At 57.2% G+C, this 26,750-nt stretch overlaps 12 non-coding genes and 14 pseudogenes across 12 annotated transcripts; all 26 read right to left on the minus strand.

The window, feature by feature from the left end:
* Positions 1–597: 597 nt before the first annotated feature.
* Positions 598–717, minus strand: LOC120984392 (annotated as a pseudogene).
* A 1,021-nt stretch (positions 718–1,738) lies between these two features.
* LOC120984385 lies at positions 1,739–1,857 on the minus strand. The gene has a single exon (XR_005775249.1). It is a non-coding gene; the product is annotated as a 5S ribosomal RNA (ribosomal RNA).
* A 627-nt stretch (positions 1,858–2,484) lies between these two features.
* On the minus strand, positions 2,485–2,604 carry LOC120984393 (annotated as a pseudogene).
* A 1,021-nt stretch (positions 2,605–3,625) lies between these two features.
* LOC120984384 lies at positions 3,626–3,744 on the minus strand. The gene has a single exon (XR_005775248.1). It is a non-coding gene; the product is annotated as a 5S ribosomal RNA (ribosomal RNA).
* Positions 3,745–4,371: 627 nt separating this feature from the next.
* LOC120984394 lies at positions 4,372–4,491 on the minus strand (annotated as a pseudogene).
* A 1,021-nt stretch (positions 4,492–5,512) lies between these two features.
* LOC120984386 lies at positions 5,513–5,631 on the minus strand. Its single transcript, XR_005775250.1, has one exon. It is a non-coding gene; the product is annotated as a 5S ribosomal RNA (ribosomal RNA).
* A 627-nt stretch (positions 5,632–6,258) lies between these two features.
* On the minus strand, positions 6,259–6,378 carry LOC120984396 (annotated as a pseudogene).
* Positions 6,379–7,399: 1,021 nt separating this feature from the next.
* LOC120984387 lies at positions 7,400–7,518 on the minus strand. Its single transcript, XR_005775251.1, has one exon. It is a non-coding gene; the product is annotated as a 5S ribosomal RNA (ribosomal RNA).
* Positions 7,519–8,145: 627 nt separating this feature from the next.
* On the minus strand, positions 8,146–8,265 carry LOC120984397 (annotated as a pseudogene).
* A 1,021-nt stretch (positions 8,266–9,286) lies between these two features.
* LOC120984388 lies at positions 9,287–9,405 on the minus strand. The gene has a single exon (XR_005775252.1). It is a non-coding gene; the product is annotated as a 5S ribosomal RNA (ribosomal RNA).
* Positions 9,406–10,032: 627 nt separating this feature from the next.
* On the minus strand, positions 10,033–10,152 carry LOC120984398 (annotated as a pseudogene).
* A 1,021-nt stretch (positions 10,153–11,173) lies between these two features.
* LOC120984395 lies at positions 11,174–11,292 on the minus strand. Its single transcript, XR_005775256.1, has one exon. It is a non-coding gene; the product is annotated as a 5S ribosomal RNA (ribosomal RNA).
* Positions 11,293–11,919: 627 nt separating this feature from the next.
* LOC120984399 lies at positions 11,920–12,039 on the minus strand (annotated as a pseudogene).
* Positions 12,040–15,058: 3,019 nt separating this feature from the next.
* Positions 15,059–15,178, minus strand: LOC120984400 (annotated as a pseudogene).
* Positions 15,179–16,199: 1,021 nt separating this feature from the next.
* LOC120984406 lies at positions 16,200–16,318 on the minus strand. The gene has a single exon (XR_005775257.1). It is a non-coding gene; the product is annotated as a 5S ribosomal RNA (ribosomal RNA).
* Positions 16,319–16,945: 627 nt separating this feature from the next.
* LOC120984401 lies at positions 16,946–17,065 on the minus strand (annotated as a pseudogene).
* A 1,021-nt stretch (positions 17,066–18,086) lies between these two features.
* Positions 18,087–18,205, minus strand: LOC120984408. Its single transcript, XR_005775258.1, has one exon. It is a non-coding gene; the product is annotated as a 5S ribosomal RNA (ribosomal RNA).
* A 627-nt stretch (positions 18,206–18,832) lies between these two features.
* LOC120984402 lies at positions 18,833–18,952 on the minus strand (annotated as a pseudogene).
* Positions 18,953–19,973: 1,021 nt separating this feature from the next.
* Positions 19,974–20,092, minus strand: LOC120984389. The gene has a single exon (XR_005775253.1). It is a non-coding gene; the product is annotated as a 5S ribosomal RNA (ribosomal RNA).
* Positions 20,093–20,719: 627 nt separating this feature from the next.
* Positions 20,720–20,839, minus strand: LOC120984403 (annotated as a pseudogene).
* A 1,021-nt stretch (positions 20,840–21,860) lies between these two features.
* Positions 21,861–21,979, minus strand: LOC120984409. Its single transcript, XR_005775259.1, has one exon. It is a non-coding gene; the product is annotated as a 5S ribosomal RNA (ribosomal RNA).
* A 627-nt stretch (positions 21,980–22,606) lies between these two features.
* LOC120984404 lies at positions 22,607–22,726 on the minus strand (annotated as a pseudogene).
* Positions 22,727–23,747: 1,021 nt separating this feature from the next.
* On the minus strand, positions 23,748–23,865 carry LOC120984391. The gene has a single exon (XR_005775255.1). It is a non-coding gene; the product is annotated as a 5S ribosomal RNA (ribosomal RNA).
* Positions 23,866–24,492: 627 nt separating this feature from the next.
* Positions 24,493–24,612, minus strand: LOC120984405 (annotated as a pseudogene).
* A 1,021-nt stretch (positions 24,613–25,633) lies between these two features.
* On the minus strand, positions 25,634–25,752 carry LOC120984390. The gene has a single exon (XR_005775254.1). It is a non-coding gene; the product is annotated as a 5S ribosomal RNA (ribosomal RNA).
* Positions 25,753–26,379: 627 nt separating this feature from the next.
* LOC120984407 lies at positions 26,380–26,499 on the minus strand (annotated as a pseudogene).
* Between the last annotated feature and the right edge of the window lie 251 nt (positions 26,500–26,750).

Consider the following 26,750-nt stretch of genomic DNA (forward strand, 5'->3'; position numbering starts at 1 on the left):
CCTTTGCAGTCTGGCAGGCATTTCCAGGGCTGAACACTAGGCCTTTTTCTTCTTTCTTTTCTCTTCCTTTTTTTGCTCCCTAAAGCCTGTCTGCAGCGCAGAGCGCCTAGGAAGTGCCCGCGCCCAGCTAGCCGCTTCTAGTCCCACGCCAGCCACCTCTCCCGTCTGCCTACCTCTTTACAAGGCCTTAGCCGAAACTCCCCCCACCTCTGGCCACCTCCTGGCCTGCATGTGCTCACCCACTCAATGGCTCTCTTACACACAGTTCCCCTTAGCAGAGGGGGACATTCCTTCTGCTGGCCGGCCATAAACGGGCAGGCACCCGCCCCAAAGCCTGGCCCAGCTGCCTTTAACCCTTTAATTTCCAAATGCCAGGCTACCGGGAGGTTATGATCAGGCCTTGGCAGCCTGGACCCAGAGCTAGGTGGGAGGCCTGCAGGGGAGGCTCGGGGAGAAGCCATTAGCAGCCAAACCGTCCCCGAGGCCTCTTGCGTTTTTCTCCTCTGGGAAGCGTCAAGTCGCTGTGCGTAGCGGCGTCGATCCATGCTGGCCGATCTGAGCGGGAGATGACAAAAATGTAAACGAGGAAGCGCAGACGGTCTACAGCACCCGCTCTTCCCTGGAGGTCTCCCATCCAAGTACTGACCGAGCCCAACCCTGCTTTGCTTCTGAGATCGGACGAGATCAGGCGTACCCAGGGTGGCATGGCCGGTAGACACCGCCTGTCCCGTCGCCCAGGCAGCCTTCCTTGAGCTTGCACGGAGACGAAGCGGCGCGCACGCTTGGTGAGCCGAGGACTGGCCAGGAACAGGAGGTAGCGCCGGCCCAGCGCTAAACGGCCAACGCCCTCGGGACTTCAGCGACGGACTTCCTTCCCCTCTGTCCAGCATCGAGGGACATCTGGTTGGGGGCATGGCAAAACGCCTAACACAGTCAGGAGCTTTCGAGCCGTGAATTCCGGCACAGCGCCACTCTGGCCTATTAAGGGAAGGGTCTGAACGGCCAATGGGTTAAGACCCGCCCCCCCATACCCCACCCCTCCTCATGCCGACAGGTGTCTCTTTTCAGCCATGAAAGATTTGCCGTCGTAGCGCCCCAGCAGCAGGTGTCTGTAAAAACGCTCAGGACAGGCTTTCCGCAGGCCAAGAAATGATTCCAGCTTTGAAAGGCGGAGCTGCAAGTTGGGATGGAGCGAGGTGTCCGGAGGTGAATGAAAAGGGGTATTCCGGGCAGAAGCAATTCTCGCCCGTGCGCCTTTGGGTGGGCTCCCAGGGGTCGCTCCCTCACCCAGCTAGCAGTTATCATCTGTCCAGTGGGTGGCGATAACTGCTTCTGGCCGGGATGCCCCTTTGAAGGAAGAAGGTGAGATGGGTGCAAACGATTGATTGCAAGCAAGCTGCTTTTTCAGCAGTCTTCTCTTTGCTAGGGCGTATTGCCCGCAAGGATGTTGTGCTGGTGTGGCGCTGTAAATGAGCCTGCAGGTTAGCGGTGATTGCCTCCAGCCCTGCGGGAGGCATGGGTACTATGGAAGTGAATCCTAGTCTCAAAAGTAAGAAGCAAGAATGGTGGTGGGCAGGAGGCTAACAAGCATACTGGGGTTTTGCAAGGGTTAAAGAGCAGGAGAGAGAAAGCCAATGCAATGAAGCAAGTGAGCGGTTGAAAAAGTGAATTTAAACTAGGCATAGAGGAGAGTGACCCCTGCTGGTTGACGTGAGGAAAAGCAAAAGCAAAAGTAAAAAGCCTACAGCACCTGGTATTCCCAGGCGGTCTCCCATCCAAGTACTAACCAGGCCCGCCCCTGCTTAGCTTCCGAGATCAGACGAGATCGGGCGTGTTCAGGGTGGTGTGGCCGTAGGCGGAAGCAAGCCTCTCACTTGCTGCTCTTCTCCTTTGCAGTCTGGCAGGCATTTCCAGGGCTGAACACTAGGCCTTTTTCTTCTTTCTTTTCTCTTCCTTTTTTTGCTCCCTAAAGCCTGTCTGCAGCGCAGAGCGCCTAGGAAGTGCCCGCGCCCAGCTAGCCGCTTCTAGTCCCACGCCAGCCACCTCTCCCGTCTGCCTACCTCTTTACAAGGCCTTAGCCGAAACTCCCCCCACCTCTGGCCACCTCCTGGCCTGCATGTGCTCACCCACTCAATGGCTCTCTTACACACAGTTCCCCTTAGCAGAGGGGGACATTCCTTCTGCTGGCCGGCCATAAACGGGCAGGCACCCGCCCCAAAGCCTGGCCCAGCTGCCTTTAACCCTTTAATTTCCAAATGCCAGGCTACCGGGAGGTTATGATCAGGCCTTGGCAGCCTGGACCCAGAGCTAGGTGGGAGGCCTGCAGGGGAGGCTCGGGGAGAAGCCATTAGCAGCCAAACCGTCCCCGAGGCCTCTTGCGTTTTTCTCCTCTGGGAAGCGTCAAGTCGCTGTGCGTAGCGGCGTCGATCCATGCTGGCCGATCTGAGCGGGAGATGACAAAAATGTAAACGAGGAAGCGCAGACGGTCTACAGCACCCGCTCTTCCCTGGAGGTCTCCCATCCAAGTACTGACCGAGCCCAACCCTGCTTTGCTTCTGAGATCGGACGAGATCAGGCGTACCCAGGGTGGCATGGCCGGTAGACACCGCCTGTCCCGTCGCCCAGGCAGCCTTCCTTGAGCTTGCACGGAGACGAAGCGGCGCGCACGCTTGGTGAGCCGAGGACTGGCCAGGAACAGGAGGTAGCGCCGGCCCAGCGCTAAACGGCCAACGCCCTCGGGACTTCAGCGACGGACTTCCTTCCCCTCTGTCCAGCATCGAGGGACATCTGGTTGGGGGCATGGCAAAACGCCTAACACAGTCAGGAGCTTTCGAGCCGTGAATTCCGGCACAGCGCCACTCTGGCCTATTAAGGGAAGGGTCTGAACGGCCAATGGGTTAAGACCCGCCCCCCCATACCCCACCCCTCCTCATGCCGACAGGTGTCTCTTTTCAGCCATGAAAGATTTGCCGTCGTAGCGCCCCAGCAGCAGGTGTCTGTAAAAACGCTCAGGACAGGCTTTCCGCAGGCCAAGAAATGATTCCAGCTTTGAAAGGCGGAGCTGCAAGTTGGGATGGAGCGAGGTGTCCGGAGGTGAATGAAAAGGGGTATTCCGGGCAGAAGCAATTCTCGCCCGTGCGCCTTTGGGTGGGCTCCCAGGGGTCGCTCCCTCACCCAGCTAGCAGTTATCATCTGTCCAGTGGGTGGCGATAACTGCTTCTGGCCGGGATGCCCCTTTGAAGGAAGAAGGTGAGATGGGTGCAAACGATTGATTGCAAGCAAGCTGCTTTTTCAGCAGTCTTCTCTTTGCTAGGGCGTATTGCCCGCAAGGATGTTGTGCTGGTGTGGCGCTGTAAATGAGCCTGCAGGTTAGCGGTGATTGCCTCCAGCCCTGCGGGAGGCATGGGTACTATGGAAGTGAATCCTAGTCTCAAAAGTAAGAAGCAAGAATGGTGGTGGGCAGGAGGCTAACAAGCATACTGGGGTTTTGCAAGGGTTAAAGAGCAGGAGAGAGAAAGCCAATGCAATGAAGCAAGTGAGCGGTTGAAAAAGTGAATTTAAACTAGGCATAGAGGAGAGTGACCCCTGCTGGTTGACGTGAGGAAAAGCAAAAGCAAAAGTAAAAAGCCTACAGCACCTGGTATTCCCAGGCGGTCTCCCATCCAAGTACTAACCAGGCCCGACCCTGCTTAGCTTCCGAGATCAGACGAGATCGGGCGTGTTCAGGGTGGTGTGGCCGTAGGCGGAAGCAAGCCTCTCACTTGCTGCTCTTCTCCTTTGCAGTCTGGCAGGCATTTCCAGGGCTGAACACTAGGCCTTTTTCTTCTTTCTTTTCTCTTCCTTTTTTTGCTCCCTAAAGCCTGTCTGCAGCGCAGAGCGCCTAGGAAGTGCCCGCGCCCAGCTAGCCGCTTCTAGTCCCACGCCAGCCACCTCTCCCGTCTGCCTACCTCTTTACAAGGCCTTAGCCGAAACTCCCCCCACCTCTGGCCACCTCCTGGCCTGCATGTGCTCACCCACTCAATGGCTCTCTTACACACAGTTCCCCTTAGCAGAGGGGGACATTCCTTCTGCTGGCCGGCCATAAACGGGCAGGCACCCGCCCCAAAGCCTGGCCCAACTGCCTTTAACCCTTTAATTTCCAAATGCCAGGCTACCGGGAGGTTATGATCAGGTCTTGGTAGCCTGGACCCAGAGCTAGGTGGGAGGCCTGCAGGGGAGGCTCGGGGAGAAGCCATTAGCAGCCAAACCGTCCCCGAGGCCTCTTGCGTTTTTCTCCTCTGGGAAGCGTCAAGTCGCTGTGCGTAGCGGCGTCGATCCATGCTGGCCGATCTGAGCGGGAGATGACAAAAATGTAAGCGAGGAAGCGCAGACGGTCTACAGCACCCGCTCTTCCCTGGAGGTCTCCCATCCAAGTACTGACCGAGCCCAACCCTGCTTTGCTTCTGAGATCGGACGAGATCAGGCGTACCCAGGGTGGCATGGCCGGTAGACACCGCCTGTCCCGTCGCCCAGGCAGCCTTCCTTGAGCTTGCACGGAGACGAAGCGGCGCGCACGCTTGGTGAGCCGAGGACTGGCCAGGAACAGGAGGTAGCGCCGGCCCAGCGCTAAACGGCCAACGCCCTCGGGACTTCAGCGACGGACTTCCTTCCCCTCTGTCCAGCATCGAGGGACATCTGGTTGGGGGCATGGCAAAACGCCTAACACAGTCAGGAGCTTTCGAGACGTGAATTCCGGCACAGCGCCACTCTGGCCTATTAAGGGAAGGGTCTGAACGGCCAATGGGTTAAGACCCGCCCCCCCATACCCCACCCCTCCTCATGCCGACAGGTGTCTCTTTTCAGCCATGAAAGATTTGCCGTCGTAGCGCCCCAGCAGCAGGTGTCTGTAAAAACGCTCAGGACAGGCTTTCCGCAGGCCAAGAAATGATTCCAGCTTTGAAAGGCGGAGCTGCAAGTTGGGATGGAGCGAGGTGTCCGGAGGTGAATGAAAAGGGGTATTCCGGGCAGAAGCAATTCTCGCCCGTGCGCCTTTGGGTGGGCTCCCAGGGGTCGCTCCCTCACCCAGCTAGCAGTTATCATCTGTCCAGTGGGTGGCGATAACTGCTTCTGGCCGGGATGCCCCTTTGAAGGAAGAAGGTGAGATGGGTGCAAACGATTGATTGCAAGCAAGCTGCTTTTTCAGCAGTCTTCTCTTTGCTAGGGCGTATTGCCCGCAAGGATGTTGTGCTGGTGTGGCGCTGTAAATGAGCCTGCAGGTTAGCGGTGATTGCCTCCAGCCCTGCGGGAGGCATGGGTACTATGGAAGTGAATCCTAGTCTCAAAAGTAAGAAGCAAGAATGGTGGTGGGCAGGAGGCTAACAAGCATACTGGGGTTTTGCAAGGGTTAAAGAGCAGGAGAGAGAAAGCCAATGCAATGAAGCAAGTGAGCGGTTGAAAAAGTGAATTTAAACTAGGCATAGAGGAGAGTGACCCCTGCTGGTTGACGTGAGGAAAAGCAAAAGCAAAAGTAAAAAGCCTACAGCACCTGGTATTCCCAGGCGGTCTCCCATCCAAGTACTAACCAGGCCCGCCCCTGCTTAGCTTCCGAGATCAGACGAGATCGGGCGTGTTCAGGGTGGTGTGGCCGTAGGCGGAAGCAAGCCTCTCACTTGCTGCTCTTCTCCTTTGCAGTCTGGCAGGCATTTCCAGGGCTGAACACTAGGCCTTTTTCTTCTTTCTTTTCTCTTCCTTTTTTTGCTCCCTAAAGCCTGTCTGCAGCGCAGAGCGCCTAGGAAGTGCCCGCGCCCAGCTAGCCGCTTCTAGTCCCACGCCAGCCACCTCTCCCGTCTGCCTACCTCTTTACAAGGCCTTAGCCGAAACTCCCCCCACCTCTGGCCACCTCCTGGCCTGCATGTGCTCACCCACTCAATGGCTCTCTTACACACAGTTCCCCTTAGCAGAGGGGGACATTCCTTCTGCTGGCCGGCCATAAACGGGCAGGCACCCGCCCCAAAGCCTGGCCCAGCTGCCTTTAACCCTTTAATTTCCAAATGCCAGGCTACCGGGAGGTTATGATCAGGCCTTGGCAGCCTGGACCCAGAGCTAGGTGGGAGGCCTGCAGGGGAGGCTCGGGGAGAAGCCATTAGCAGCCAAACCGTCCCCGAGGCCTCTTGCGTTTTTCTCCTCTGGGAAGCGTCAAGTCGCTGTGCGTAGCGGCGTCGATCCATGCTGGCCGATCTGAGCGGGAGATGACAAAAATGTAAACGAGGAAGCGCAGACGGTCTACAGCACCCGCTCTTCCCTGGAGGTCTCCCATCCAAGTACTGACCGAGCCCAACCCTGCTTTGCTTCTGAGATCGGACGAGATCAGGCGTACCCAGGGTGGCATGGCCGGTAGACACCGCCTGTCCCGTCGCCCAGGCAGCCTTCCTTGAGCTTGCACGGAGACGAAGCGGCGCGCACGCTTGGTGAGCCGAGGACTGGCCAGGAACAGGAGGTAGCGCCGGCCCAGCGCTAAACGGCCAACGCCCTCGGGACTTCAGCGACGGACTTCCTTCCCCTCTGTCCAGCATCGAGGGACATCTGGTTGGGGGCATGGCAAAACGCCTAACACAGTCAGGAGCTTTCGAGCCGTGAATTCCGGCACAGCGCCACTCTGGCCTATTAAGGGAAGGGTCTGAACGGCCAATGGGTTAAGACCCGCCCCCCCATACCCCACCCCTCCTCATGCCGACAGGTGTCTCTTTTCAGCCATGAAAGATTTGCCGTCGTAGCGCCCCAGCAGCAGGTGTCTGTAAAAACGCTCAGGACAGGCTTTCCGCAGGCCAAGAAATGATTCCAGCTTTGAAAGGCGGAGCTGCAAGTTGGGATGGAGCGAGGTGTCCGGAGGTGAATGAAAAGGGGTATTCCGGGCAGAAGCAATTCTCGCCCGTGCGCCTTTGGGTGGGCTCCCAGGGGTCGCTCCCTCACCCAGCTAGCAGTTATCATCTGTCCAGTGGGTGGCGATAACTGCTTCTGGCCGGGATGCCCCTTTGAAGGAAGAAGGTGAGATGGGTGCAAACGATTGATTGCAAGCAAGCTGCTTTTTCAGCAGTCTTCTCTTTGCTAGGGCGTATTGCCCGCAAGGATGTTGTGCTGGTGTGGCGCTGTAAATGAGCCTGCAGGTTAGCGGTGATTGCCTCCAGCCCTGCGGGAGGCATGGGTACTATGGAAGTGAATCCTAGTCTCAAAAGTAAGAAGCAAGAATGGTGGTGGGCAGGAGGCTAACAAGCATACTGGGGTTTTGCAAGGGTTAAAGAGCAGGAGAGAGAAAGCCAATGCAATGAAGCAAGTGAGCGGTTGAAAAAGTGAATTTAAACTAGGCATAGAGGAGAGTGACCCCTGCTGGTTGACGTGAGGAAAAGCAAAAGCAAAAGTAAAAAGCCTACAGCACCTGGTATTCCCAGGCGGTCTCCCATCCAAGTACTAACCAGGCCCGCCCCTGCTTAGCTTCCGAGATCAGACGAGATCGGGCGTGTTCAGGGTGGTGTGGCCGTAGGCGGAAGCAAGCCTCTCACTTGCTGCTCTTCTCCTTTGCAGTCTGGCAGGCATTTCCAGGGCTGAACACTAGGCCTTTTTCTTCTTTCTTTTCTCTTCCTTTTTTTGCTCCCTAAAGCCTGTCTGCAGCGCAGAGCGCCTAGGAAGTGCCCGCGCCCAGCTAGCCGCTTCTAGTCCCACGCCAGCCACCTCTCCCGTCTGCCTACCTCTTTACAAGGCCTTAGCCGAAACTCCCCCCACCTCTGGCCACCTCCTGGCCTGCATGTGCTCACCCACTCAATGGCTCTCTTACACACAGTTCCCCTTAGCAGAGGGGGACATTCCTTCTGCTGGCCGGCCATAAACGGGCAGGCACCCGCCCCAAAGCCTGGCCCAGCTGCCTTTAACCCTTTAATTTCCAAATGCCAGGCTACCGGGAGGTTATGATCAGGCCTTGGCAGCCTGGACCCAGAGCTAGGTGGGAGGCCTGCAGGGGAGGCTCGGGGAGAAGCCATTAGCAGCCAAACCGTCCCCGAGGCCTCTTGCGTTTTTCTCCTCTGGGAAGCGTCAAGTCGCTGTGCGTAGCGGCGTCGATCCATGCTGGCCGATCTGAGCGGGAGATGACAAAAATGTAAACGAGGAAGCGCAGACGGTCTACAGCACCCGCTCTTCCCTGGAGGTCTCCCATCCAAGTACTGACCGAGCCCAACCCTGCTTTGCTTCTGAGATCGGACGAGATCAGGCGTACCCAGGGTGGCATGGCCGGTAGACACCGCCTGTCCCGTCGCCCAGGCAGCCTTCCTTGAGCTTGCACGGAGACGAAGCGGCGCGCACGCTTGGTGAGCCGAGGACTGGCCAGGAACAGGAGGTAGCGCCGGCCCAGCGCTAAACGGCCAACGCCCTCGGGACTTCAGCGACGGACTTCCTTCCCCTCTGTCCAGCATCGAGGGACATCTGGTTGGGGGCATGGCAAAACGCCTAACACAGTCAGGAGCTTTCGAGCCGTGAATTCCGGCACAGCGCCACTCTGGCCTATTAAGGGAAGGGTCTGAACGGCCAATGGGTTAAGACCCGCCCCCCCATACCCCACCCCTCCTCATGCCGACAGGTGTCTCTTTTCAGCCATGAAAGATTTGCCGTCGTAGCGCCCCAGCAGCAGGTGTCTGTAAAAACGCTCAGGACAGGCTTTCCGCAGGCCAAGAAATGATTCCAGCTTTGAAAGGCGGAGCTGCAAGTTGGGATGGAGCGAGGTGTCCGGAGGTGAATGAAAAGGGGTATTCCGGGCAGAAGCAATTCTCGCCCGTGCGCCTTTGGGTGGGCTCCCAGGGGTCGCTCCCTCACCCAGCTAGCAGTTATCATCTGTCCAGTGGGTGGCGATAACTGCTTCTGGCCGGGATGCCCCTTTGAAGGAAGAAGGTGAGATGGGTGCAAACGATTGATTGCAAGCAAGCTGCTTTTTCAGCAGTCTTCTCTTTGCTAGGGCGTATTGCCCGCAAGGATGTTGTGCTGGTGTGGCGCTGTAAATGAGCCTGCAGGTTAGCGGTGATTGCCTCCAGCCCTGCGGGAGGCATGGGTACTATGGAAGTGAATCCTAGTCTCAAAAGTAAGAAGCAAGAATGGTGGTGGGCAGGAGGCTAACAAGCATACTGGGGTTTTGCAAGGGTTAAAGAGCAGGAGAGAGAAAGCCAATGCAATGAAGCAAGTGAGCGGTTGAAAAAGTGAATTTAAACTAGGCATAGAGGAGAGTGACCCCTGCTGGTTGACGTGAGGAAAAGCAAAAGCAAAAGTAAAAAGCCTACAGCACCTGGTATTCCCAGGCGGTCTCCCATCCAAGTACTAACCAGGCCCGCCCCTGCTTAGCTTCCGAGATCAGACGAGATCGGGCGTGTTCAGGGTGGTGTGGCCGTAGGCGGAAGCAAGCCTCTCACTTGCTGCTCTTCTCCTTTGCAGTCTGGCAGGCATTTCCAGGGCTGAACACTAGGCCTTTTTCTTCTTTCTTTTCTCTTCCTTTTTTTGCTCCCTAAAGCCTGTCTGCAGCGCAGAGCGCCTAGGAAGTGCCCGCGCCCAGCTAGCCGCTTCTAGTCCCACGCCAGCCACCTCTCCCGTCTGCCTACCTCTTTACAAGGCCTTAGCCGAAACTCCCCCCACCTCTGGCCACCTCCTGGCCTGCATGTGCTCACCCACTCAATGGCTCTCTTACACACAGTTCCCCTTAGCAGAGGGGGACATTCCTTCTGCTGGCCGGCCATAAACGGGCAGGCACCCGCCCCAAAGCCTGGCCCAGCTGCCTTTAACCCTTTAATTTCCAAATGCCAGGCTACCGGGAGGTTATGATCAGGCCTTGGCAGCCTGGACCCAGAGCTAGGTGGGAGGCCTGCAGGGGAGGCTCGGGGAGAAGCCATTAGCAGCCAAACCGTCCCCGAGGCCTCTTGCGTTTTTCTCCTCTGGGAAGCGTCAAGTCGCTGTGCGTAGCGGCGTCGATCCATGCTGGCCGATCTGAGCGGGAGATGACAAAAATGTAAACGAGGAAGCGCAGACGGTCTACAGCACCCGCTCTTCCCTGGAGGTCTCCCATCCAAGTACTGACCGAGCCCAACCCTGCTTTGCTTCTGAGATCGGACGAGATCAGGCGTACCCAGGGTGGCATGGCCGGTAGACACCGCCTGTCCCGTCGCCCAGGCAGCCTTCCTTGAGCTTGCACGGAGACGAAGCGGCGCGCACGCTTGGTGAGCCGAGGACTGGCCAGGAACAGGAGGTAGCGCCGGCCCAGCGCTAAACGGCCAACGCCCTCGGGACTTCAGCGACGGACTTCCTTCCCCTCTGTCCAGCATCGAGGGACATCTGGTTGGGGGCATGGCAAAACGCCTAACACAGTCAGGAGCTTTCGAGCCGTGAATTCCGGCACAGCGCCACTCTGGCCTATTAAGGGAAGGGTCTGAACGGCCAATGGGTTAAGACCCGCCCCCCCATACCCCACCCCTCCTCATGCCGACAGGTGTCTCTTTTCAGCCATGAAAGATTTGCCGTCGTAGCGCCCCAGCAGCAGGTGTCTGTAAAAACGCTCAGGACAGGCTTTCCGCAGGCCAAGAAATGATTCCAGCTTTGAAAGGCGGAGCTGCAAGTTGGGATGGAGCGAGGTGTCCGGAGGTGAATGAAAAGGGGTATTCCGGGCAGAAGCAATTCTCGCCCGTGCGCCTTTGGGTGGGCTCCCAGGGGTCGCTCCCTCACCCAGCTAGCAGTTATCATCTGTCCAGTGGGTGGCGATAACTGCTTCTGGCCGGGATGCCCCTTTGAAGGAAGAAGGTGAGATGGGTGCAAACGATTGATTGCAAGCAAGCTGCTTTTTCAGCAGTCTTCTCTTTGCTAGGGCGTATTGCCCGCAAGGATGTTGTGCTGGTGTGGCGCTGTAAATGAGCCTGCAGGTTAGCGGTGATTGCCTCCAGCCCTGCGGGAGGCATGGGTACTATGGAAGTGAATCCTAGTCTCAAAAGTAAGAAGCAAGAATGGTGGTGGGCAGGAGGCTAACAAGCATACTGGGGTTTTGCAAGGGTTAAAGAGCAGGAGAGAGAAAGCCAATGCAATGAAGCAAGTGAGCGGTTGAAAAAGTGAATTTAAACTAGGCATAGAGGAGAGTGACCCCTGCTGGTTGACGTGAGGAAAAGCAAAAGCAAAAGTAAAAAGCCTACAGCACCTGGTATTCCCAGGCGGTCTCCCATCCAAGTACTAACCAGGCCCGACCCTGCTTAGCTTCCGAGATCAGACGAGATCGGGCGTGTTCAGGGTGGTGTGGCCGTAGGCGGAAGCAAGCCTCTCACTTGCTGCTCTTCTCCTTTGCAGTCTGGCAGGCATTTCCAGGGCTGAACACTAGGCCTTTTTCTTCTTTCTTTTCTCTTCCTTTTTTTGCTCCCTAAAGCCTGTCTGCAGCGCAGAGCGCCTAGGAAGTGCCCGCGCCCAGCTAGCCGCTTCTAGTCCCACGCCAGCCACCTCTCCCGTCTGCCTACCTCTTTACAAGGCCTTAGCCGAAACTCCCCCCACCTCTGGCCACCTCCTGGCCTGCATGTGCTCACCCACTCAATGGCTCTCTTACACACAGTTCCCCTTAGCAGAGGGGGACATTCCTTCTGCTGGCCGGCCATAAACGGGCAGGCACCCGCCCCAAAGCCTGGCCCAGCTGCCTTTAACCCTTTAATTTCCAAATGCCAGGCTACCGGGAGGTTATGATCAGGCCTTGGCAGCCTGGACCCAGAGCTAGGTGGGAGGCCTGCAGGGGAGGCTCGGGGAGAAGCCATTAGCAGCCAAACCGTCCCCGAGGCCTCTTGCGTTTTTCTCCTCTGGGAAGCGTCAAGTCGCTGTGCGTAGCGGCGTCGATCCATGCTGGCCGATCTGAGCGGGAGATGACAAAAATGTAAACGAGGAAGCGCAGACGGTCTACAGCACCCGCTCTTCCCTGGAGGTCTCCCATCCAAGTACTGACCGAGCCCAACCCTGCTTTGCTTCTGAGATCGGACGAGATCAGGCGTACCCAGGGTGGCATGGCCGGTAGACACCGCCTGTCCCGTCGCCCAGGCAGCCTTCCTTGAGCTTGCACGGAGACGAAGCGGCGCGCACGCTTGGTGAGCCGAGGACTGGCCAGGAACAGGAGGTAGCGCCGGCCCAGCGCTAAACGGCCAACGCCCTCGGGACTTCAGCGACGGACTTCCTTCCCCTCTGTCCAGCATCGAGGGACATCTGGTTGGGGGCATGGCAAAACGCCTAACACAGTCAGGAGCTTTCGAGCCGTGAATTCCGGCACAGCGCCACTCTGGCCTATTAAGGGAAGGGTCTGAACGGCCAATGGGTTAAGACCCGCCCCCCCATACCCCACCCCTCCTCATGCCGACAGGTGTCTCTTTTCAGCCATGAAAGATTTGCCGTCGTAGCGCCCCAGCAGCAGGTGTCTGTAAAAACGCTCAGGACAGGCTTTCCGCAGGCCAAGAAATGATTCCAGCTTTGAAAGGCGGAGCTGCAAGTTGGGATGGAGCGAGGTGTCCGGAGGTGAATGAAAAGGGGTATTCCGGGCAGAAGCAATTCTCGCCCGTGCGCCTTTGGGTGGGCTCCCAGGGGTCGCTCCCTCACCCAGCTAGCAGTTATCATCTGTCCAGTGGGTGGCGATAACTGCTTCTGGCCGGGATGCCCCTTTGAAGGAAGAAGGTGAGATGGGTGCAAACGATTGATTGCAAGCAAGCTGCTTTTTCAGCAGTCTTCTCTTTGCTAGGGCGTATTGCCCGCAAGGATGTTGTGCTGGTGTGGCGCTGTAAATGAGCCTGCAGGTTAGCGGTGATTGCCTCCAGCCCTGCGGGAGGCATGGGTACTATGGAAGTGAATCCTAGTCTCAAAAGTAAGAAGCAAGAATGGTGGTGGGCAGGAGGCTAACAAGCATACTGGGGTTTTGCAAGGGTTAAAGAGCAGGAGAGAGAAAGCCAATGCAATGAAGCAAGTGAGCGGTTGAAAAAGTGAATTTAAACTAGGCATAGAGGAGAGTGACCCCTGCTGGTTGACGTGAGGAAAAGCAAAAGCAAAAGTAAAAAGCCTACAGCACCTGGTATTCCCAGGCGGTCTCCCATCCAAGTACTAACCAGGCCCGACTAGGGTGACCACATTTCCAAACTGCCATTCAGGGACACCCGCCCCGGCCCCCCCGCACCCATGTCCACTCCCCAAAAAATATGATTTTTGATACTTTTTTTAAAAAATTAAGTCACTTAGTGACAGCGGCGTACTTTGTACTTACGCTGGCAAGTTCATTGCATCGAAGTTATGCTTGAGATTGCTATAAACATGTCTGATCCTGTTTCACCTGAGGGGACACTAATAAAGGAGACACACAGAGAACTGAGGGGACACTAATAAAGGAGAGTCTCCTTTATTAGTGTCCCCTCAGTTCTCTGTGTGTCTCCTTTATTAGTGTCCCCTCAGTTCTCTGTGTGTCTAAGGAGACACACAGAGAACTGAGGGGACACTAATAAAGGAGACACACAGAGAACTGAGGGGACACTAATAAAGGGGACACACAGAGAACTGAGGGGACACTAATAAAGGAGACACACAGAGAACTGAGGGGACACTAATAAAGGAGAGTCTCCTTTATTAGTGTCCCCTCAGTTCTCTGTGTGTTTCCTTTATTAGTGTCCCCTCAGTTCTCTGTGTGTCCCCTTTATTAGTGTCCCCTCAGTTCTCTGTGTGTCTCCTTTATTAGTGTCCCCTCACTCTCTGTCTCCTTCATCAATGTCCTCTCAGACCACAGGAGGCAGCTCACCTCGTCCCGGCACTGCTTCTGGCACATCTGGCAGTGGCAGACGCAGTACCATCTCAGCTTCTGCAGACCTTACGATTTGATGCGGTTGGCGATCGCCTTTGGTGTGAGGAAATCCGCCTTCCCCATTGCTGCGGCTCCCGACACCGGGCTCCGGTCCTGACTGTCACTGTACGGTGCTGTTCCTGGTAGGAATGAGGTCACACGGGAAGAGGCGGGGCTTCCATGTCTAATGGGCGGGGCCCCTGGATCACTGAGACGGCAGCTGAGCGGGTGCGGGTGGTGGGGGTGGAGTCGGAGCCGCAGAGAGAGCGGGACATGGTGACGTCACTGGTTGCTACACGCCAAGCGGGGCAGCCGTAGCAACCAGTGATTTAGGATGAATTAATTACAAGTTACAACAGCACTGCGGTCTGCGGCAGGCCCGGCAGCAGCGGCAGTGAATGTTGCAGACTGGCAGGCACCAGGCAGTTGATTCCGGGACTCTCTATTGTCCCGGTTTGAAGGCTCCCGGGACACGGGACAAAAATGTAAATTACGGGACGATCCCGGGCAAACCGGGACACGTGGTCACCCTAGCCCGACCCTGCTTAGCTTCCGAGATCAGACGAGATCGGGCGTGTTCAGGGTGGTGTGGCCGTAGGCGGAAGCAAGCCTCTCACTTGCTGCTCTTCTCCTTTGCAGTCTGGCAGGCATTTCCAGGGCTGAACACTAGGCCTTTTTCTTCTTTCTTTTCTCTTCCTTTTTTTGCTCCCTAAAGCCTGTCTGCAGCGCAGAGCGCCTAGGAAGTGCCCGCGCCCAGCTAGCCGCTTCTAGTCCCACGCCAGCCACCTCTCCCGTCTGCCTACCTCTTTACAAGGCCTTAGCCGAAACTCCCCCCACCTCTGGCCACCTCCTGGCCTGCATGTGCTCACCCACTCAATGGCTCTCTTACACACAGTTCCCCTTAGCAGAGGGGGACATTCCTTCTGCTGGCCGGCCATAAACGGGCAGGCACCCGCCCCAAAGCCTGGCCCAGCTGCCTTTAACCCTTTAATTTCCAAATGCCAGGCTACCGGGAGGTTATGATCAGGCCTTGGCAGCCTGGACCCAGAGCTAGGTGGGAGGCCTGCAGGGGAGGCTCGGGGAGAAGCCATTAGCAGCCAAACCGTCCCCGAGGCCTCTTGCGTTTTTCTCCTCTGGGAAGCGTCAAGTCGCTGTGCGTAGCGGCGTCGATCCATGCTGGCCGATCTGAGCGGGAGATGACAAAAATGTAAACGAGGAAGCGCAGACGGTCTACAGCACCCGCTCTTCCCTGGAGGTCTCCCATCCAAGTACTGACCGAGCCCAACCCTGCTTTGCTTCTGAGATCGGACGAGATCAGGCGTACCCAGGGTGGCATGGCCGGTAGACACCGCCTGTCCCGTCGCCCAGGCAGCCTTCCTTGAGCTTGCACGGAGACGAAGCGGCGCGCACGCTTGGTGAGCCGAGGACTGGCCAGGAACAGGAGGTAGCGCCGGCCCAGCGCTAAACGGCCAACGCCCTCGGGACTTCAGCGACGGACTTCCTTCCCCTCTGTCCAGCATCGAGGGACATCTGGTTGGGGGCATGGCAAAACGCCTAACACAGTCAGGAGCTTTCGAGACGTGAATTCCGGCACAGCGCCACTCTGGCCTATTAAGGGAAGGGTCTGAACGGCCAATGGGTTAAGACCCGCCCCCCCATACCCCACCCCTCCTCATGCCGACAGGTGTCTCTTTTCAGCCATGAAAGATTTGCCGTCGTAGCGCCCCAGCAGCAGGTGTCTGTAAAAACGCTCAGGACAGGCTTTCCGCAGGCCAAGAAATGATTCCAGCTTTGAAAGGCGGAGCTGCAAGTTGGGATGGAGCGAGGTGTCCGGAGGTGAATGAAAAGGGGTATTCCGGGCAGAAGCAATTCTCGCCCGTGCGCCTTTGGGTGGGCTCCCAGGGGTCGCTCCCTCACCCAGCTAGCAGTTATCATCTGTCCAGTGGGTGGCGATAACTGCTTCTGGCCGGGATGCCCCTTTGAAGGAAGAAGGTGAGATGGGTGCAAACGATTGATTGCAAGCAAGCTGCTTTTTCAGCAGTCTTCTCTTTGCTAGGGCGTATTGCCCGCAAGGATGTTGTGCTGGTGTGGCGCTGTAAATGAGCCTGCAGGTTAGCGGTGATTGCCTCCAGCCCTGCGGGAGGCATGGGTACTATGGAAGTGAATCCTAGTCTCAAAAGTAAGAAGCAAGAATGGTGGTGGGCAGGAGGCTAACAAGCATACTGGGGTTTTGCAAGGGTTAAAGAGCAGGAGAGAGAAAGCCAATGCAATGAAGCAAGTGAGCGGTTGAAAAAGTGAATTTAAACTAGGCATAGAGGAGAGTGACCCCTGCTGGTTGACGTGAGGAAAAGCAAAAGCAAAAGTAAAAAGCCTACAGCACCTGGTATTCCCAGGCGGTCTCCCATCCAAGTACTAACCAGGCCCGACCCTGCTTAGCTTCCGAGATCAGACGAGATCGGGCGTGTTCAGGGTGGTGTGGCCGTAGGCGGAAGCAAGCCTCTCACTTGCTGCTCTTCTCCTTTGCAGTCTGGCAGGCATTTCCAGGGCTGAACACTAGGCCTTTTTCTTCTTTCTTTTCTCTTCCTTTTTTTGCTCCCTAAAGCCTGTCTGCAGCGCAGAGCGCCTAGGAAGTGCCCGCGCCCAGCTAGCCGCTTCTAGTCCCACGCCAGCCACCTCTCCCGTCTGCCTACCTCTTTACAAGGCCTTAGCCGAAACTCCCCCCACCTCTGGCCACCTCCTGGCCTGCATGTGCTCACCCACTCAATGGCTCTCTTACACACAGTTCCCCTTAGCAGAGGGGGACATTCCTTCTGCTGGCCGGCCATAAACGGGCAGGCACCCGCCCCAAAGCCTGGCCCAGCTGCCTTTAACCCTTTAATTTCCAAATGCCAGGCTACCGGGAGGTTATGATCAGGCCTTGGCAGCCTGGACCCAGAGCTAGGTGGGAGGCCTGCAGGGGAGGCTCGGGGAGAAGCCATTAGCAGCCAAACCGTCCCCGAGGCCTCTTGCGTTTTTCTCCTCTGGGAAGCGTCAAGTCGCTGTGCGTAGCGGCGTCGATCCATGCTGGCCGATCTGAGCGGGAGATGACAAAAATGTAAACGAGGAAGCGCAGACGGTCTACAGCACCCGCTCTTCCCTGGAGGTCTCCCATCCAAGTACTGACCGAGCCCAACCCTGCTTTGCTTCTGAGATCGGACGAGATCAGGCGTACCCAGGGTGGCATGGCCGGTAGACACCGCCTGTCCCGTCGCCCAGGCAGCCTTCCTTGAGCTTGCACGGAGACGAAGCGGCGCGCACGCTTGGTGAGCCGAGGACTGGCCAGGAACAGGAGGTAGCGCCGGCCCAGCGCTAAACGGCCAACGCCCTCGGGACTTCAGCGACGGACTTCCTTCCCCTCTGTCCAGCATCGAGGGACATCTGGTTGGGGGCATGGCAAAACGCCTAACACAGTCAGGAGCTTTCGAGCCGTGAATTCCGGCACAGCGCCACTCTGGCCTATTAAGGGAAGGGTCTGAACGGCCAATGGGTTAAGACCCGCCCCCCCATACCCCACCCCTCCTCATGCCGACAGGTGTCTCTTTTCAGCCATGAAAGATTTGCCGTCGTAGCGCCCCAGCAGCAGGTGTCTGTAAAAACGCTCAGGACAGGCTTTCCGCAGGCCAAGAAATGATTCCAGCTTTGAAAGGCGGAGCTGCAAGTTGGGATGGAGCGAGGTGTCCGGAGGTGAATGAAAAGGGGTATTCCGGGCAGAAGCAATTCTCGCCCGTGCGCCTTTGGGTGGGCTCCCAGGGGTCGCTCCCTCACCCAGCTAGCAGTTATCATCTGTCCAGTGGGTGGCGATAACTGCTTCTGGCCGGGATGCCCCTTTGAAGGAAGAAGGTGAGATGGGTGCAAACGATTGATTGCAAGCAAGCTGCTTTTTCAGCAGTCTTCTCTTTGCTAGGGCGTATTGCCCGCAAGGATGTTGTGCTGGTGTGGCGCTGTAAATGAGCCTGCAGGTTAGCGGTGATTGCCTCCAGCCCTGCGGGAGGCATGGGTACTATGGAAGTGAATCCTAGTCTCAAAAGTAAGAAGCAAGAATGGTGGTGGGCAGGAGGCTAACAAGCATACTGGGGTTTTGCAAGGGTTAAAGAGCAGGAGAGAGAAAGCCAATGCAATGAAGCAAGTGAGCGGTTGAAAAAGTGAATTTAAACTAGGCATAGAGGAGAGTGACCCCTGCTGGTTGACGTGAGGAAAAGCAAAAGCAAAAGTAAAAAGCCTACAGCACCTGGTATTCCCAGGCGGTCTCCCATCCAAGTACTAACCAGGCCCGACCCTGCTTAGCTTCCGAGATCAGACGAGATCGGGCGTGTTCAGGGTGGTGTGGCCGTAGGCGGAAGCAAGCCTCTCACTTGCTGCTCTTCTCCTTTGCAGTCTGGCAGGCATTTCCAGGGCTGAACACTAGGCCTTTTTCTTCTTTCTTTTCTCTTCCTTTTTTTGCTCCCTAAAGCCTGTCTGCAGCGCAGAGCGCCTAGGAAGTGCCCGCGCCCAGCTAGCCGCTTCTAGTCCCACGCCAGCCACCTCTCCCGTCTGCCTACCTCTTTACAAGGCCTTAGCCGAAACTCCCCCCACCTCTGGCCACCTCCTGGCCTGCATGTGCTCACCCACTCAATGGCTCTCTTACACACAGTTCCCCTTAGCAGAGGGGGACATTCCTTCTGCTGGCCGGCCATAAACGGGCAGGCACCCGCCCCAAAGCCTGGCCCAGCTGCCTTTAACCCTTTAATTTCCAAATGCCAGGCTACCGGGAGGTTATGATCAGGCCTTGGCAGCCTGGACCCAGAGCTAGGTGGGAGGCCTGCAGGGGAGGCTCGGGGAGAAGCCATTAGCAGCCAAACCGTCCCCGAGGCCTCTTGCGTTTTTCTCCTCTGGGAAGCGTCAAGTCGCTGTGCGTAGCGGCGTCGATCCATGCTGGCCGATCTGAGCGGGAGATGACAAAAATGTAAACGAGGAAGCGCAGACGGTCTACAGCACCCGCTCTTCCCTGGAGGTCTCCCATCCAAGTACTGACCGAGCCCAACCCTGCTTTGCTTCTGAGATCGGACGAGATCAGGCGTACCCAGGGTGGCATGGCCGGTAGACACCGCCTGTCCCGTCGCCCAGGCAGCCTTCCTTGAGCTTGCACGGAGACGAAGCGGCGCGCACGCTTGGTGAGCCGAGGACTGGCCAGGAACAGGAGGTAGCGCCGGCCCAGCGCTAAACGGCCAACGCCCTCGGGACTTCAGCGACGGACTTCCTTCCCCTCTGTCCAGCATCGAGGGACATCTGGTTGGGGGCATGGCAAAACGCCTAACACAGTCAGGAGCTTTCGAGCCGTGAATTCCGGCACAGCGCCACTCTGGCCTATTAAGGGAAGGGTCTGAACGGCCAATGGGTTAAGACCCGCCCCCCCATACCCCACCCCTCCTCATGCCGACAGGTGTCTCTTTTCAGCCATGAAAGATTTGCCGTCGTAGCGCCCCAGCAGCAGGTGTCTGTAAAAACGCTCAGGACAGGCTTTCCGCAGGCCAAGAAATGATTCCAGCTTTGAAAGGCGGAGCTGCAAGTTGGGATGGAGCGAGGTGTCCGGAGGTGAATGAAAAGGGGTATTCCGGGCAGAAGCAATTCTCGCCCGTGCGCCTTTGGGTGGGCTCCCAGGGGTCGCTCCCTCACCCAGCTAGCAGTTATCATCTGTCCAGTGGGTGGCGATAACTGCTTCTGGCCGGGATGCCCCTTTGAAGGAAGAAGGTGAGATGGGTGCAAACGATTGATTGCAAGCAAGCTGCTTTTTCAGCAGTCTTCTCTTTGCTAGGGCGTATTGCCCGCAAGGATGTTGTGCTGGTGTGGCGCTGTAAATGAGCCTGCAGGTTAGCGGTGATTGCCTCCAGCCCTGCGGGAGGCATGGGTACTATGGAAGTGAATCCTAGTCTCAAAAGTAAGAAGCAAGAATGGTGGTGGGCAGGAGGCTAACAAGCATACTGGGGTTTTGCAAGGGTTAAAGAGCAGGAGAGAGAAAGCCAATGCAATGAAGCAAGTGAGCGGTTGAAAAAGTGAATTTAAACTAGGCATAGAGGAGAGTGACCCCTGCTGGTTGACGTGAGGAAAAGCAAAAGCAAAAGTAAAAAGCCTACAGCACCTGGTATTCCCAGGCGGTCTCCCATCCAAGTACTAACCAGGCCCGCCCCTGCTTAGCTTCCGAGATCAGACGAGATCAGGCGTGTTCAGGGTGGTGTGGCCGTAGGCGGAAGCAAGCCTCTCACTTGCTGCTCTTCTCCTTTGCAGTCTGGCAGGCATTTCCAGGGCTGAACACTAGGCCTTTTTCTTCTTTCTTTTCTCTTCCTTTTTTTGCTCCCTAAAGCCTGTCTGCAGCGCAGAGCGCCTAGGAAGTGCCCGCGCCCAGCTAGCCGCTTCTAGTCCCACGCCAGCCACCTCTCCCGTCTGCCTACCTCTTTACAAGGCCTTAGCCGAAACTCCCCCCACCTCTGGCCACCTCCTGGCCTGCATGTGCTCACCCACTCAATGGCTCTCTTACACACAGTTCCCCTTAGCAGAGGGGGACATTCCTTCTGCTGGCCGGCCATAAACGGGCAGGCACCCGCCCCAAAGCCTGGCCCAGCTGCCTTTAACCCTTTAATTTCCAAATGCCAGGCTACCGGGAGGTTATGATCAGGCCTTGGCAGCCTGGACCCAGAGCTAGGTGGGAGGCCTGCAGGGGAGGCTCGGGGAGAAGCCATTAGCAGCCAAACCGTCCCCGAGGCCTCTTGCGTTTTTCTCCTCTGGGAAGCGTCAAGTCGCTGTGCGTAGCGGCGTCGATCCATGCTGGCCGATCTGAGCGGGAGATGACAAAAATGTAAACGAGGAAGCGCAGACGGTCTACAGCACCCGCTCTTCCCTGGAGGTCTCCCATCCAAGTACTGACCGAGCCCAACCCTGCTTTGCTTCTGAGATCGGACGAGATCAGGCGTACCCAGGGTGGCATGGCCGGTAGACACCGCCTGTCCCGTCGCCCAGGCAGCCTTCCTTGAGCTTGCACGGAGACGAAGCGGCGCGCACGCTTGGTGAGCCGAGGACTGGCCAGGAACAGGAGGTAGCGCCGGCCCAGCGCTAAACGGCCAACGCCCTCGGGACTTCAGCGACGGACTTCCTTCCCCTCTGTCCAGCATCGAGGGACATCTGGTTGGGGGCATGGCAAAACGCCTAACACAGTCAGGAGCTTTCGAGCCGTGAATTCCGGCACAGCGCCACTCTGGCCTATTAAGGGAAGGGTCTGAACGGCCAATGGGTTAAGACCCGCCCCCCCATACCCCACCCCTCCTCATGCCGACAGGTGTCTCTTTTCAGCCATGAAAGATTTGCCGTCGTAGCGCCCCAGCAGCAGGTGTCTGTAAAAACGCTCAGGACAGGCTTTCCGCAGGCCAAGAAATGATTCCAGCTTTGAAAGGCGGAGCTGCAAGTTGGGATGGAGCGAGGTGTCCGGAGGTGAATGAAAAGGGGTATTCCGGGCAGAAGCAATTCTCGCCCGTGCGCCTTTGGGTGGGCTCCCAGGGGTCGCTCCCTCACCCAGCTAGCAGTTATCATCTGTCCAGTGGGTGGCGATAACTGCTTCTGGCCGGGATGCCCCTTTGAAGGAAGAAGGTGAGATGGGTGCAAACGATTGATTGCAAGCAAGCTGCTTTTTCAGCAGTCTTCTCTTTGCTAGGGCGTATTGCCCGCAAGGATGTTGTGCTGGTGTGGCGCTGTAAATGAGCCTGCAGGTTAGCGGTGATTGCCTCCAGCCCTGCGGGAGGCATGGGTACTATGGAAGTGAATCCTAGTCTCAAAAGTAAGAAGCAAGAATGGTGGTGGGCAGGAGGCTAACAAGCATACTGGGGTTTTGCAAGGGTTAAAGAGCAGGAGAGAGAAAGCCAATGCAATGAAGCAAGTGAGCGGTTGAAAAAGTGAATTTAAACTAGGCATAGAGGAGAGTGACCCCTGCTGGTTGACGTGAGGAAAAGCAAAAGCAAAAGTAAAAAGCCTACAGCACCTGGTATTCCCAGGCGGTCTCCCATCCAAGTACTAACCAGGCCCGACCCTGCTTAGCTTCCGAGATCAGACGAGATCGGGCGTGTTCAGGGTGGTGTGGCCGTAGGCGGAAGCAAGCCTCTCACTTGCTGCTCTTCTCCTTTGCAGTCTGGCAGGCATTTCCAGGGCTGAACACTAGGCCTTTTTCTTCTTTCTTTTCTCTTCCTTTTTTTGCTCCCTAAAGCCTGTCTGCAGCGCAGAGCGCCTAGGAAGTGCCCGCGCCCAGCTAGCCGCTTCTAGTCCCACGCCAGCCACCTCTCCCGTCTGCCTACCTCTTTACAAGGCCTTAGCCGAAACTCCCCCCACCTCTGGCCACCTCCTGGCCTGCATGTGCTCACCCACTCAATGGCTCTCTTACACACAGTTCCCCTTAGCAGAGGGGGACATTCCTTCTGCTGGCCGGCCATAAACGGGCAGGCACCCGCCCCAAAGCCTGGCCCAGCTGCCTTTAACCCTTTAATTTCCAAATGCCAGGCTACCGGGAGGTTATGATCAGGCCTTGGCAGCCTGGACCCAGAGCTAGGTGGGAGGCCTGCAGGGGAGGCTCGGGGAGAAGCCATTAGCAGCCAAACCGTCCCCGAGGCCTCTTGCGTTTTTCTCCTCTGGGAAGCGTCAAGTCGCTGTGCGTAGCGGCGTCGATCCATGCTGGCCGATCTGAGCGGGAGATGACAAAAATGTAAACGAGGAAGCGCAGACGGTCTACAGCACCCGCTCTTCCCTGGAGGTCTCCCATCCAAGTACTGACCGAGCCCAACCCTGCTTTGCTTCTGAGATCGGACGAGATCAGGCGTACCCAGGGTGGCATGGCCGGTAGACACCGCCTGTCCCGTCGCCCAGGCAGCCTTCCTTGAGCTTGCACGGAGACGAAGCGGCGCGCACGCTTGGTGAGCCGAGGACTGGCCAGGAACAGGAGGTAGCGCCGGCCCAGCGCTAAACGGCCAACGCCCTCGGGACTTCAGCGACGGACTTCCTTCCCCTCTGTCCAGCATCGAGGGACATCTGGTTGGGGGCATGGCAAAACGCCTAACACAGTCAGGAGCTTTCGAGCCGTGAATTCCGGCACAGCGCCACTCTGGCCTATTAAGGGAAGGGTCTGAACGGCCAATGGGTTAAGACCCGCCCCCCCATACCCCACCCCTCCTCATGCCGACAGGTGTCTCTTTTCAGCCATGAAAGATTTGCCGTCGTAGCGCCCCAGCAGCAGGTGTCTGTAAAAACGCTCAGGACAGGCTTTCCGCAGGCCAAGAAATGATTCCAGCTTTGAAAGGCGGAGCTGCAAGTTGGGATGGAGCGAGGTGTCCGGAGGTGAATGAAAAGGGGTATTCCGGGCAGAAGCAATTCTCGCCCGTGCGCCTTTGGGTGGGCTCCCAGGGGTCGCTCCCTCACCCAGCTAGCAGTTATCATCTGTCCAGTGGGTGGCGATAACTGCTTCTGGCCGGGATGCCCCTTTGAAGGAAGAAGGTGAGATGGGTGCAAACGATTGATTGCAAGCAAGCTGCTTTTTCAGCAGTCTTCTCTTTGCTAGGGCGTATTGCCCGCAAGGATGTTGTGCTGGTGTGGCGCTGTAAATGAGCCTGCAGGTTAGCGGTGATTGCCTCCAGCCCTGCGGGAGGCATGGGTACTATGGAAGTGAATCCTAGTCTCAAAAGTAAGAAGCAAGAATGGTGGTGGGCAGGAGGCTAACAAGCATACTGGGGTTTTGCAAGGGTTAAAGAGCAGGAGAGAGAAAGCCAATGCAATGAAGCAAGTGAGCGGTTGAAAAAGTGAATTTAAACTAGGCATAGAGGAGAGTGACCCCTGCTGGTTGACGTGAGGAAAAGCAAAAGCAAAAGTAAAAAGCCTACAGCACCTGGTATTCCCAGGCGGTCTCCCATCCAAGTACTAACCAGGCCCGACCCTGCTTAGCTTCCGAGATCAGACGAGATCGGCGTGTTCAGGGTGGTGTGGCCGTAGGCGGAAGCAAGCCTCTCACTTGCTGCTCTTCTCCTTTGCAGTCTGGCAGGCATTTCCAGGGCTGAACACTAGGCCTTTTTCTTCTTTCTTTTCTCTTCCTTTTTTTGCTCCCTAAAGCCTGTCTGCAGCGCAGAGCGCCTAGGAAGTGCCCGCGCCCAGCTAGCCGCTTCTAGTCCCACGCCAGCCACCTCTCCCGTCTGCCTACCTCTTTACAAGGCCTTAGCCGAAACTCCCCCCACCTCTGGCCACCTCCTGGCCTGCATGTGCTCACCCACTCAATGGCTCTCTTACACACAGTTCCCCTTAGCAGAGGGGGACATTCCTTCTGCTGGCCGGCCATAAACGGGCAGGCACCCGCCCCAAAGCCTGGCCCAGCTGCCTTTAACCCTTTAATTTCCAAATGCCAGGCTACCGGGAGGTTATGATCAGGCCTTGGCAGCCTGGACCCAGAGCTAGGTGGGAGGCCTGCAGGGGAGGCTCGGGGAGAAGCCATTAGCAGCCAAACCGTCCCCGAGGCCTCTTGCGTTTTTCTCCTCTGGGAAGCGTCAAGTCGCTGTGCGTAGCGGCGTCGATCCATGCTGGCCGATCTGAGCGGGAGATGACAAAAATGTAAACGAGGAAGCGCAGACGGTCTACAGCACCCGCTCTTCCCTGGAGGTCTCCCATCCAAGTACTGACCGAGCCCAACCCTGCTTTGCTTCTGAGATCGGACGAGATCAGGCGTACCCAGGGTGGCATGGCCGGTAGACACCGCCTGTCCCGTCGCCCAGGCAGCCTTCCTTGAGCTTGCACGGAGACGAAGCGGCGCGCACGCTTGGTGAGCCGAGGACTGGCCAGGAACAGGAGGTAGCGCCGGCCCAGCGCTAAACGGCCAACGCCCTCGGGACTTCAGCGACGGACTTCCTTCCCCTCTGTCCAGCATCGAGGGACATCTGGTTGGGGGCATGGCAAAACGCCTAACACAGTCAGGAGCTTTCGAGCCGTGAATTCCGGCACAGCGCCACTCTGGCCTATTAAGGGAAGGGTCTGAACGGCCAATGGGTTAAGACCCGCCCCCCCATACCCCACCCCTCCTCATGCCGACAGGTGTCTCTTTTCAGCCATGAAAGATTTGCCGTCGTAGCGCCCCAGCAGCAGGTGTCTGTAAAAACGCTCAGGACAGGCTTTCCGCAGGCCAAGAAATGATTCCAGCTTTGAAAGGCGGAGCTGCAAGTTGGGATGGAGCGAGGTGTCCGGAGGTGAATGAAAAGGGGTATTCCGGGCAGAAGCAATTCTCGCCCGTGCGCCTTTGGGTGGGCTCCCAGGGGTCGCTCCCTCACCCAGCTAGCAGTTATCATCTGTCCAGTGGGTGGCGATAACTGCTTCTGGCCGGGATGCCCCTTTGAAGGAAGAAGGTGAGATGGGTGCAAACGATTGATTGCAAGCAAGCTGCTTTTTCAGCAGTCTTCTCTTTGCTAGGGCGTATTGCCCGCAAGGATGTTGTGCTGGTGTGGCGCTGTAAATGAGCCTGCAGGTTAGCGGTGATTGCCTCCAGCCCTGCGGGAGGCATGGGTACTATGGAAGTGAATCCTAGTCTCAAAAGTAAGAAGCAAGAATGGTGGTGGGCAGGAGGCTAACAAGCATACTGGGGTTTTGCAAGGGTTAAAGAGCAGGAGAGAGAAAGCCAATGCAATGAAGCAAGTGAGCGGTTGAAAAAGTGAATTTAAACTAGGCATAGAGGAGAGTGACCCCTGCTGGTTGACGTGAGGAAAAGCAAAAGCAAAAGTAAAAAGCCTACAGCACCTGGTATTCCCAGGCGGTCTCCCATCCAAGTACTAACCAGGCCCGACCCTGCTTTGCTTCCGAGATCAGACGAGATCGGCCGTGTTCAGGGTGGTGTGGCCGTAGGCGGAAGCAAGCCTCTCACTTGCTGCTCTTCTCCTTTGCAGTCTGGCAGGCATTTCCAGGGCTGAACACTAGGCCTTTTTCTTCTTTCTTTTCTCTTCCTTTTTTTGCTCCCTAAAGCCTGTCTGCAGCGCAGAGCGCCTAGGAAGTGCCCGCGCCCAGCTAGCCGCTTCTAGTCCCACGCCAGCCACCTCTCCCGTCTGCCTACCTCTTTACAAGGCCTTAGCCGAAACTCCCCCCACCTCTGGCCACCTCCTGGCCTGCATGTGCTCACCCACTCAATGGCTCTCTTACACACAGTTCCCCTTAGCAGAGGGGGACATTCCTTCTGCTGGCCGGCCATAAACGGGCAGGCACCCGCCCCAAAGCCTGGCCCAGCTGCCTTTAACCCTTTAATTTCCAAATGCCAGGCTACCGGGAGGTTATGATCAGGCCTTGGCAGCCTGGACCCAGAGCTAGGTGGGAGGCCTGCAGGGGAGGCTCGGGGAGAAGCCATTAGCAGCCAAACCGTCCCCGAGGCCTCTTGCGTTTTTCTCCTCTGGGAAGCGTCAAGTCGCTGTGCGTAGCGGCGTCGATCCATGCTGGCCGATCTGAGCGGGAGATGACAAAAATGTAAACGAGGAAGCGCAGACGGTCTACAGCACCCGCTCTTCCCTGGAGGTCTCCCATCCAAGTACTGACCGAGCCCAACCCTGCTTTGCTTCTGAGATCGGACGAGATCAGGCGTACCCAGGGTGGCATGGCCGGTAGACACCGCCTGTCCCGTCGCCCAGGCAGCCTTCCTTGAGCTTGCACGGAGACGAAGCGGCGCGCACGCTTGGTGAGCCGAGGACTGGCCAGGAACAGGAGGTAGCGCCGGCCCAGCGCTAAACGGCCAACGCCCTCGGGACTTCAGCGACGGACTTCCTTCCCCTCTGTCCAGCATCGAGGGACATCTGGTTGGGGGCATGGCAAAACGCCTAACACAGTCAGGAGCTTTCGAGCCGTGAATTCCGGCACAGCG

This window comes from Bufo bufo, unplaced genomic scaffold, assembly GCF_905171765.1.
Source record: "Bufo bufo unplaced genomic scaffold, aBufBuf1.1, whole genome shotgun sequence".
NCBI classification, from domain to species: Eukaryota; Metazoa; Chordata; class Amphibia; order Anura; family Bufonidae; genus Bufo; species Bufo bufo.